The sequence below is a fragment of the Drosophila pseudoobscura genome, chromosome X, assembly GCF_009870125.1.
Source record: "Drosophila pseudoobscura strain MV-25-SWS-2005 chromosome X, UCI_Dpse_MV25, whole genome shotgun sequence".
Classification (NCBI taxonomy): domain Eukaryota; kingdom Metazoa; phylum Arthropoda; class Insecta; order Diptera; family Drosophilidae; genus Drosophila; species Drosophila pseudoobscura.
In genome coordinates, this window is record NC_046683.1 from 18,199,888 (window position 1) to 18,208,263 (window position 8,376).

Consider the following 8,376-nt stretch of genomic DNA (forward strand, 5'->3'; position numbering starts at 1 on the left):
ATAGATCGTCATCGCTCTAGTCATTACACATTCTTGGATCCACATCGCCTTTCCTCGGAAGTCGTGCATTGATTTGACTCCCAGGGTTGAAGGATATATGTACATATGTACTCGATAATATCATCACATGATAGGCATATCACTTAAGGCGTATCATCCTGCGGTGTAATGGTTAGGTGCGAATGGAAGTCGAGTTTCTGTTTTAGTTGCAAATCTCAGGCGTACACGTATCCGTACTCGTAGTGTACGTAGCGACAGTGCGGTCCGGCTTAGCGCACATGCGGAAGATATAGCCAACGATAATTGCATTCGAAAAGTTTCTCATTGTAGCGAGTCAATGTTAGATCAAACTTATTAAGGAGTGATCTGAAAGAAGACTATCGTGTGCTTCACTTAACACTTTCCTGAGAGGGAAATTGAAAGTTCCCGTAAAAGTTATTCCTCTTGCTCACATTTTGTCAAAGCACGCCGTTTGAATAGCGCTGCCAACGTATGCAGATAGGTTGCACATCTAATGGGACTGCCAAAGATTTGTTCAAAGATTGGTGTAAGAAATGCAGAATTACTAAAATCACAAATCTATATACTCAGCTATACAAATTACTAATTTGTACGTAATTCCGCTTCTTAACACCATTTTATAGCCTTGTTACAGTCCCTTCTCGCCGCTTGCCATCGTTATCCGAATAACCGAATGATGCACAATAGGCGCTTACATTGTGAATCAGTTCGCGTATTATGCGAACGCGTATTATGCCTAGCTTACTATCGCGAAACTATCAGAAACTATCGATATTGGCACAAACAGCTGTTTGCATATATTTTTCTCAAATCCATTTTTAATGAGCAGGATATCAACAAGAAAAGTACGGAAAATGACAGGATAATTTACGAAAGAGACTTGATGCTCATATTTATTTATTATTTTCAGCCATTTCTTTGTAGAGTTTGTGGGAGTTCGTCATCACACCGTGAAAGCCATGGATGTTCTCCTCCCCATATACCCAGCTGTGGGGCTCACATAAATATCTTGTCTGCTGAAACAATTAGTTTAACGTATTTTTTTTAAGGATTATATGCACATATACTTTTACCTAATTTCGCGCCAAAAATGTGTACTTTTGATCTGCTATTTTTCTACTAAATAATCGAATATTTTGAATAAACACATCAGTATTTGTGTAAAAAGAACTACGTCTCCGGCAAAATGCAATGACGCAGACGTAGGCTATGAAAAATGTATTTTATTTTGGAATATCTGATATCAATATCTGAGGAAGATTTTAAAATATTAATAAGGCACGATATTCATCGTTAATTAGTTGGAAATTCTTTTGAAGAGCTAAACAGCTGACTTAGTACGATGAAGCCGTAATCCGTAAATTATATTTATTATGCCTTTGATTTGTACTGTAAATTCTGTACATTCCAGAGATGTTAAAAGATAGAAAATGCAATTAAAGAGTGAAAGGGAAACACCTTACGGCAGACTCTTTCTATAATTATAAACATATGTACATAAATCTCAGGAACAACGGAAGAAATAGTTTCTGATTTTCTAGAGAATGTAAGTATCTCTACCTCATAGAACCACTCCAACTGCCGCAGTGGCAAAGCAAATTACCAGAAGTACATAATTGGTGCCCATAACCCACTCGCATGGCGAGTCCCAGCCCGATTTCGAGTGTGTGTGCAGTAGTCTGGTCATAAACCAATCGCTTGACTGCTTGGATAAGAATAATGGCTGGGGGTAGCAGCAATCCAACCCAAGTACAGCCCGTAATCGTCGATTAATGATTTGCATATAGCCGGAGCGCGTATCGCGAATCGGACAGGATGTTGATTACTCCGCCCGTATATGGCCGGCGAGTACATTTCAATACGATTCAATGATCTAGATTAGGAGTGGACTGGGCCGGACAGGGGACTGATATTGCCGGGGCCCACAGAAGCAGCAGCAGCACCAGAACTAGTTGGCACAATCGTGAAATAATATAATAATATTTTCACCGTCTCCTCCCAGCGATAAGCCGTACCGTACCCGGCTGACTGTTGGACAACGCTCGACGCTTACACGCTACGCCAGGGTGATTGCCGCACCCGATCCACCTGCCTGAGGGGCCCCTCCTCCTCTTCTGCCCATATCTCCGATATGTCTCACAAACGCGAGGACAGTTATTTGGTCGATCGTTTCGTTTCGATCCGATCCGCTCTGCCCTGCTCTGCTCTGTTTGGGCAGAGCTTGCTCGCTACTTCTCCCTCCCCGGTGAGTGGTCAGGCATGCATGACCGTCATGTCAGGCGCAAACGTGCCGGCTTATCAGTGTGCTGACACAGCTCGAGGGGGGTCCGTCGGGGAGCAGGTGATACCAAATGGGCCCGAATGAATTCCTCGAGTGGGAGCAAGCTTTTGGATGCAGCCAAGCTTTTATGGACCCCCCTAAGGTTGCTTTCTGTGGGAGATACATATTACAATGATCTTTCTTGAGGAACTATTTTAACGAAAAGCGTAGTTTACCTTAACCTGTAACTGTAAGGAGAAACTTACTTAACTGAGCTATGTGTATAGACTTATGTATATTATTAGGTGGATACAGAAAAACAAAAACAAAAAAAGATTTATTTTCAGAGAACAGCCAATGTCCCAAAAAGTAACGATTAAAGTTAAATTGAATTAAATTACTCATTAAAGTATTTTTGACCTTCATATCACAGTGTCAAAAAACAACAAATAGAGAAATGTATTACCGAAAAATATGTGTTCAGAGTAGTTAAAATGACAGAGTTAAAGTAATGAAAGTAATGCCTAATCGGGCGGTACGTTACAGAAAACTAATAAGACTGATGTGGGCATCGGATTCTACCTTGCCAGAGAGAAGACTTCCATGGCAAATGCTTCGGCTTTTAAGGGAGTGGATGGTAATAAGATGCAGTGTACTTTCATAAGAAGAGTACTTCAATTAAGTCAACGGAGGGCAAAGATAAGAAATTGTTTGGACTCCAGCATAGCTTGAAATTTTAGGTTGTAAGAATACCAGAAGCATAAAGCATATTCTAAAATGGGCCTGAAAATAGGGTATATGGAACGGTACATTCCTTAGACCTTTTAATAAAACCAAGGACCAAGGATCCCTTGCCGATTGCAGATATATTGCAAAAAGCATACATTAGTTATGAGGATAGTGCCAAAGTCATTAACTTTATACAGAAATTTTAAGAAAAGGTTATCGATTAGAGTCAAAAAGGTAAGCCTTGCTGCGGTGAAAACCTATAACATTAGATTTAGCAAAGAGGAAGAATGTTTATTAAATCCCAATTATTGAGAGTGGAAATAGTGGGGTCTCGGGTGCTCTAACTGTACATCATCAGCATGCATTAGGAAACAGGCTAGATCCAATATGGCTACCTTCAGGTACTCCAGATGATACAAAAATAGGTTAAGAGAGAGATGAATCCAATCAAACTGGGACCGATTGCAAATATAGGCGTAAATTCGGAGAATAGTTTAGTCGGAAATCCAAGAAAAGATAGCTTATGGATAAGAAGATTATAATTTGCTATAAACTACATCAGTTTGATGCTGTTTTAGGAAATCAGCAGCTGCAAAGCTGGAAAACTCAATAAGGTTACAGGGAGTTTCACAAATCCGTGGTGAGATTCCCAAAACAAGGAACTAAAAATATGTTGGTGCTCAGAAGAAATGTTCTTTTCTAGAAATTTAGAATGGCAGATAAATTGAAAATACCGTGGACATTCGATACATCCGATTTGGAGCCCCGGAATCTTTTCAGAGGATAGGAAAATCACCGAGCTTTAGAGACAGGTTGAACAGTTTTAAGCGAATAGATCAGCAATATCGCAATCGATAACAGCCTTAATGCGGTTTAAGTTTGTATTAAGAAAATTGGGAAGAATTACGTTTGAAGTTACAAATTTTAAAAATTGCTTAGAATCGCGTCTTAAGTTTGACCATGTAATTATTAAAGCATGTAGTATTCAATAAATTAAATTAAGACTTCGCAATTGAATACTTAGAAAAATCCGATTGCGAACCGGACCTGTTGAACGTTTAGTACTAACGAGGAGGAAGAAACCGAAAATATCACTTACATTTCTCAAAGGGGAAACTAAAGGGAGATGGGCTTTAAAAATGGAAAGTATTTTTGTACGTCTGTTCAGACACTGCCACAGACATGGCTGTGCTGTGAGGCGTGTAGAAGGGTGAAAGGCTGCCTATAATTTTTGCATATTAAGAACGCCAATTGTTCTTGTTCTCTCCATAACTTGTTGCGAAAAGTTGGATTCATTTTCACTCTATAACGCCCCGAAACTATTACAATAAACTCAAAAATATTCTCATTTCCGTGTAGCAGAAAATAGCTAAATACTATTTGGCATAACATTTCAACCGTACCCAAAAAACTGATGCCATAGTTGGTTATATTTTGGATGGTTCTGCCACATTATCTTCCAAATCCGTTACAGGTACATCGTACATACGTACAGGTCGTTCTCGGACATCTACTGAGAATTAACATCATGATGACTTTCAGTTTCATATTTGCGAAGCTTATGTGCCGCTGATGAGGGAAATATTGTGTAATGGGAACAAGGCAAGATCGAATGGGATCAAGGAAAACATAAGCTCGCGCGCATCCAACTCTAGGCCCTACTGCAGCGGCACTTGTGCTCGAGTACTCCAACATGTAGAGCTTTGGGACAGAGGAGCTCCAATCGATCGTGTCTAGTGCTTACAGCACTTGATCAGCGATGCTTTCCGAATGGGTCCGTTACTGGCAGTGGGTCCGTTTAAATTTGGCATTGATAAAGACAGACAGACAGACAGACAACATCGTAGTCAGTCGTATGTAATGAAAAATTGATTAAAGTATACGAGTAGACATATACATAAGTGTGTGTACGTATGGTCCGATCAAATAATAAATTTATCACAAAATAAACGTAGAAATTAAACGCAGAGAGCCCAGAACAGAAAGCGCAGAGTAGGGCAAATAAATGAGATTACAATTAATAAAATAATCGATAAGTGGCCTTTGGTGGCTTCCAATATCTGGACAGGGGCTGCACACACACGCACATGTGTATGTACACAAGTGTTCATGAATGTATAGTATATATGTACATATGTACGTATATGTATTTATATAGCAGATTGTAGGCCAAAGTTAATTACGCGTTCTGATTTAGGGAAGTCACTCGAGGGAGTGCAGATTGCGGCAGAGATTGTTTACCAGGCTATCCCGAGTCGACCCGGGTCTGGCATTGGAGTATAAAGGACTGTTCTGTGAATAACAGAATATTGTGTATGATTACCTCCAATAATTTTGAATATTACTTCTAGCTGTTTCTTCGAATGAGCGTTGGGTTTCGAGACTAATGCAGAAAATGATACCACTTGGATCATCTCCGATTAGTTCATATAATCTCAGCTCAGATTATTTCGCCGAAATAGCTTGTGATCCGAGATGTTCGCTTCGGGATCCATCTGTATCTGAACAAGGCCATCAGCCTTGATTACAACACCTACCAGAATTAGATTGTAGACAGAAAAAGAGGAGGATGACAGATAAACTGATTAGTGAGGAAAATAGGTGGCACATTGGAATTAATAATGGTCTTACGACACCACCTTCATCAAGTCCTATCTAAACTGCAAGAAAGAGATAGTATGATACAAAACAATAATGGCTAGCCGTCTCCACAGTGTAGTTCTTCAGTAGTGCCATTTTCAGTAATACTAAGTCTAGACAAAATATTCCTTCAAAGTACAATTCTCTGTTTTCTGCTGTTATGGTTAAAGCAGTGAGGTCAGATACTGGACCAGACAAGATTAGTCGTGATGTGTAGTGCAATACTATCATTACTAATACCCGTTGTCCTCATTTGACTTATACTTGCTGATAGCTTGGTAAAACACGCTAAAAACACTTATGGCAGAATTGTACTTCAAAAGTACAACCTGGCCTCAACCAAACAACCACAAACATCAACACACACTTATTATTGGGTCTTCCTCTAAACATTTGCCATTTCTGCCCTTCACTCTAGTATCTTTTATTACTAAAGCGTAGTAAATATAACTCTTAGCTTTGGAAAACAGAGATTATATTCATATAGAAAAGATTAAAAAACATCCCTGTTTGTCGACGATGCTGCTCTTTTTCGCCACCTATTAATCAGATCAGAAATATGAAATACCTATTACCGACTAGAAAGGTAATAGATGGTCTTTCTGTGGACAGGAGCGAAGCATAGAAATAATCTATTTTTGCTGGCGCTCAGGCAGTGCAGGCGCAACAAAATTGGAGGGAAACAAGATAGTAAGCGCAAGCCGCCTAGCAACATGCAATGCAGACAGTTACGATTATAGGCGGTAGTCGATTATATTAAAATTGTAATTTATTAATTTTATTAATCTTAATGGAAAAAAAACATTTTCATATCATATGGATCTATTTAATATTGTCTGCGCTTTCTTCGGTAATCGTCCTCCTCCTGCGCCACAAATTGGGTGGGCTTCCTCTGACATCTCTCCAATGGAAGATGTTCAATTATAAATACACTATTTTCCCGAGTTTTATGAAAAGCTCATTTCCAGGATAATTTTTTAGTAGCAGCTCTGCCGCTTTCGAGGCTTATTCCTCAAATTTTCAATTAATCAACTCCAGCTTTTTCTGGAGTAATGTCAGTATTTGCAAAGAATTTCCGTGATGAGTTTCTGTTGTGTGTTGCTCCTTCCTTTTTTCAAGTAATGACGGCCTAATATGAGTATCAGGTAAAGTGAACCTTGGTATTGATTGGAGGTTGACATGCAATGACTGCATCTTTCAAGAAGCGATGCAATTACTGCACCATCAAGTGGCCCGTACGATACTAGCAGAAGACTGTTTAATCCGAGCATAAGACCCTAAACGGTTCATGCAAGGAATAATTCGATCAACAAAGTGGAGAGACGACGGTATATAGTTTCAAGTAAATCCAATAGGCATTGTGAAGTTTATGCGGTTCAACAGATCAGGGCTATCTAGATATCCCTCAGATTTTTCCATCTGTGCAATCTTTCAGCATAACGCTATTAATAAACCCTTTCCCAGAACTACGCCACTGCAGCTGAACATTAATAGTAGGCCATATATTGATCAAAACCATTGATCAGTACAACCGAGGCATTTTGTTGAAGAAGAATCATATACTGATACACCAAGGAAATCGCTGTTACAGATTGAAAGTCGTTCACGGAGGATATTGGAAAGATCTAAGAAAATAAATTAATTTGTTAAATACTTAATTACTGATTAGCGTTTTAGTCAGCACGACAGCAGGTGCGGGGTCCACAAACCAAGAATCAATTACAATGTACAAGTATTAGAATGGCTAATGGAAGATCGGAAAACGTTCCAGTCCAGCACGTACACATTTATACAACCCATTAATAGAGGTAAAATGTAAATACCATTGATCCGATTTATATTTGTAAATATTTATTTAACAGAAAAATATGGACGAGAGTGCAGATGGTACTGGGACCCCTTCGAGATGGCCTAGGGGTTGTATCCACTCTTCCCTATTCAACATACCTACACATCTGCTTTCATATGATTCAATAAGTTTAAAAATAATATAAATACATCCGATATTGTTTAAGTGATTTGCGTTTCTTTGTAGAAACCTACATGTTTTATTACCTAGTGGGTAATGGGTCGGTGGCGGTGGGGTGAAATATGCGTTGACAGATCCGATGCAGAAGCAATAAGTGTTTTGTAATATAAATGTAACATGTATCTACTAGGACGATCCCCAGAAATGCGGTTTGCTTCAACTAACAAGGTACAAATTCCTTAGCCAATAACCAGATTTGCCCGGCCAGTACTCCCCTCAAGATGTATTAAAGAGCCATTACGATCGATCCAAACGATCGTAGAGGTATAATTCTACGGTATACGCCATATATACGTATACGGTGTGCCAGTATACAAGGTACACATAAGGGGGCAACATTTATGGTACTTCAGTTGCAGTTGAGTTTATGGCCCGTGTAAAAAACTGTGTTTCGATTTCGCACTTTTGTACTCGCTCTTTAGGCTGCTCTATATGCCGTTGCTGTTCTTCCTGCAAAGTACTGTGTACATGGTAGAGGCACTCGATATTTATTTATACCGCTAAAATGTCATTTTTATGCCCGCTGTATCTGTTGTTGTTGTTTATGTTCTCCGACTACTCGCATAATGGGTGCGATCGAATCGAATGGACTGGTAGGAAAACATGGATAAGTGGGTGAGCATGTGGGTCCACTCCAGCGCCGTGAATGGTCAAGTCAAGTACGAGTATTCCACTGATGAGTAATTTAATTTGTCGT